This window comes from Brachycentrus maculatus, unplaced genomic scaffold (assembly GCF_059751285.1).
Source record: "Brachycentrus maculatus isolate JH-2025_06_01 unplaced genomic scaffold, ASM5975128v1 h1tg000410l, whole genome shotgun sequence".
Classification (NCBI taxonomy): Eukaryota; Metazoa; Arthropoda; class Insecta; order Trichoptera; family Brachycentridae; genus Brachycentrus; species Brachycentrus maculatus.
Genome location: NW_028281159.1, coordinates 93,877 through 96,936, shown reverse-complemented (window position 1 = coordinate 96,936; position 3,060 = coordinate 93,877). Strand labels below are relative to the sequence as shown.

Below are 3,060 nucleotides of genomic sequence, written 5' to 3'. Positions count from 1 at the left end.
TGTATTTAACGATCAAGATAACACTGCTTCTATATAATGCAGTGCCCTATGCACCTTTGGGGTGCGGATAAGGGTTGGGAGGAGGATGTGTGAGGGGATGCGTAAAGAAGAATGTGTACAAAGACAAGAGTAGCGTGGTGTGGTGTTCTATTCTCTCTGCCTATCCCTGCGGAAGCGGCGTGATGGTCAGTTAGTTACTTTAGATTGCATTTCTGTAAAAAATTAAGGTCAATGTTGTAAGATCACAGAGAGCGGGATAGGATGATACTTTTCAAGGATCTCGGTCATTAATGAACAAAATAAAAACATATTTAAGAGCATAATATGTTTATTTTCAGGGGGGAGAGTATACATATATTAGTCACGATGAATAACTCCCAAGAAAATTGTGCAATAACACACGTTTCATGGTTATATCATCTATCTGCCTATACATATCTGCAAACACTAAAACAGTAATTACTAGCTACACATCCAAATAAAACAATGCCGAATCGTCCTCTGTAGTTTATATATTCTGATCCAGCGCTAGGAAATGAAACTGTCCAAAGCGCCAACACAATGGGGGAAATGGAACCCTTCTGCCGCGACAAGTCATTTGCCAATAGTTGCATCTTGCATCGTCTGAAAAGGTAACAAAGTTACAGAATTAGTTTTTATGTTTGAAAAATAATTGCGAGCATTACGACCCACTGAGCGATCTCCGATTATGAGGATATCAGACACCAGTATACACTGAGATGGTCTTATAAGGTATACAGTGGCAGGCTTCCCGGAGGGGCTGATATGAAGAGTTCCAACCTCATCATAAAACTGCTCGTGGAGCACAGATGGGGGCTGAAAATTTGTCAGCATCAAGAGTCCAGTCCGGTATTGCGATTGCAAGCTTCGGCGGGCTGGTCTTCTTACATCATATATCCAATATTATTTATTAATTATCATCCATACCTATTTCTTTGTGAACAAAACATGGCCAAGCATTGCACCCACTAGTAAATTGACATTTGTAACTGTATAAGTAAAACTGGAAAACCATTTCAAAATCTATACGCCACGTGCTGTAGTTATTTTTGAATGACATCTTTTGTGTTTGTTGAATCTTATTTTATATGCATATATTGCAATAAACAACATTATATGACAATAAATGTACTTGTAATTATGTTTGGCTTCTTTCTTACGAGTCCATGCTCGGATGATATGGCGCGATTAGTGTAACTCTTTATGAAAGGTGGGCTTCAAATAACATTTAATCGTTCACCTCTTGAGCGCTGGACACGCAGGGTATTTTCTTTAAAGGATATTTAAACTCGGCTTCTGCCATCCCGACAATGTTCCGAAATTTCCCAGGTGGCTCTGCCGACAGCTCAGAGTCGGTTGTCCGTACTTTACCTAAAATATAACATAAAAACGATAATAAAAACAGACTCGCTGTCAACGGACTGTCAGAATGACATTTCACACAAAGAAGATTGCACAGTTTTTCAGGCATGAAAAACAACAACAAAAACAGTTGATTACCTGCAATGCTGTTGATGGGGTCATTCGGGAGGTTATAGAATACATATTTCTTCTAATTAGCGCTTATTTGAGCAGCAGTCGAGACAAATTTCTTGCGTAATTTGTTTGACAGCTGTTTAGCAAACGGCGGAATGAGAGGAAACGCCTTACCAATAATGAAGTACTCACATTTCCAATACATAATAGTTATTTTCAACACGAGATCACCCGGCGTGTCATTTATCGTTTACAATGAATTATATAAATTAGTTTGTGCAATGAATTCATGACGGTCGCCCGGCCAGACTCGAACGAAGCTTATATCACAGACTAACTAATTTATATAAAGACCGCCAACTGCCTCGATTTTTTATGGCTGGAAGTGATATTCGCCAGCGGCCGGAAGTGACGTAAACGGCTAGAAGTACTAAGCTCCCGGCTGGGCGTGACTTCGCCGCGGCTGAATGTCAAATCCACCCGCCGAAATATTTATCATTCATTTTTCAGGTTAAATGGTATTTATATTGAAATTTGTTGTATTACATATTTTCAAAATTATAATATTAATATTACAAAGAAGATATTTCGCTATCTAAATTTATTTATTTCAGTGTAAACAAAAATAGAAAGGTCACGGCTAAAACGCGACATTTATAAAAAGAGTTCAGGCGATTAATAATGGTTACTCAACTCAGCCTTACAATGGTAAATGGCAATGGTAACTTTTTTGAAACTATTATCTCAAACTATGTATAAATATAAGGCTTTTTAACAAAAATTAAAACGATAGAATTTTCAAATTACTATATTAAATTTAAAATTCTAGAAAATACAATATTTTAAAAGGGCGGAAGGAGTGCCCACCACTTTCTGAAGTTATGTTTCTTAACGGGGGTGCCAGCGCCCCTTTGTGGGCGTTTTGGAAGTCTGGCTAGGCGTTTTTAAATTTTTTGCATTTGCTGCAGAAGTTCAAGGGAGTGTTGTGTCAAGTAAGAAAAACTACACTTTCATACGCAAAATTTAACTTTAACTTTGGCATAATACTCAATATTACCAAGTTCTTCATATACGGATTTCTATTTTTCTATCGATAATTGTCTATAACCATAGTTTGTGTATATTTATTTGAAATATTTGAACAACTTGTTAGCATCTCTTATTTTTCGTTCCCGTTTTGGTGTTTTTGTTAGTGTATTAGTGTGTCTCGTCATTTCTGGTCGTTTTTTGAACAATCTGACGTTTACGAGTCGACCCCCCCTGGCTTATATCACAGACTATGGCTTATATACAAATATCATATACTAATGATGGCGCTGTAGGTATTCGATTTCGCGTCACATCGCCAGGTTGGCAGTGAAATCTTTCGTCTTTCCAAAATTCGTACTTGAACGTTACAAAACCAGAGAAAATGTAACAAAATCTACTATTTTCCTCGTCGTGAGTGACCAGCATAAAATATATAATCGTTGCTCACTTGATTTCACGCTAACTTCACATTGCTGATCACCATAGACTACACTGTGAATCAGAGACAAACTAAAATGTTAATGCTTCAATTCT

At 37.3% G+C, this 3,060-nt stretch overlaps 1 long non-coding RNA gene across 3 annotated transcripts; it reads right to left on the bottom strand.

Annotated features, from left to right (window-relative positions):
• Positions 1 to 303: 303 nt before the first annotated feature.
• LOC148302785 (uncharacterized) lies at positions 304 to 1,824 on the bottom strand. 3 transcript variants are annotated; one of them, XR_015838588.1, is made up of 3 exons: positions 1,690 to 1,824; positions 1,262 to 1,392; positions 304 to 624 (listed from the first exon to the last, which is right to left on the bottom strand). It is a non-coding gene; the product is annotated as an uncharacterized LOC148302785 (long non-coding RNA). The 3 variants fall into 3 exon arrangements; XR_015838590.1 differs by having other exon boundaries at positions 325 to 624; positions 949 to 1,392; positions 1,522 to 1,818; XR_015838589.1 differs by having other exon boundaries at positions 433 to 624; positions 1,522 to 1,818.
• Between the last annotated feature and the right edge of the window lie 1,236 nt (positions 1,825 to 3,060).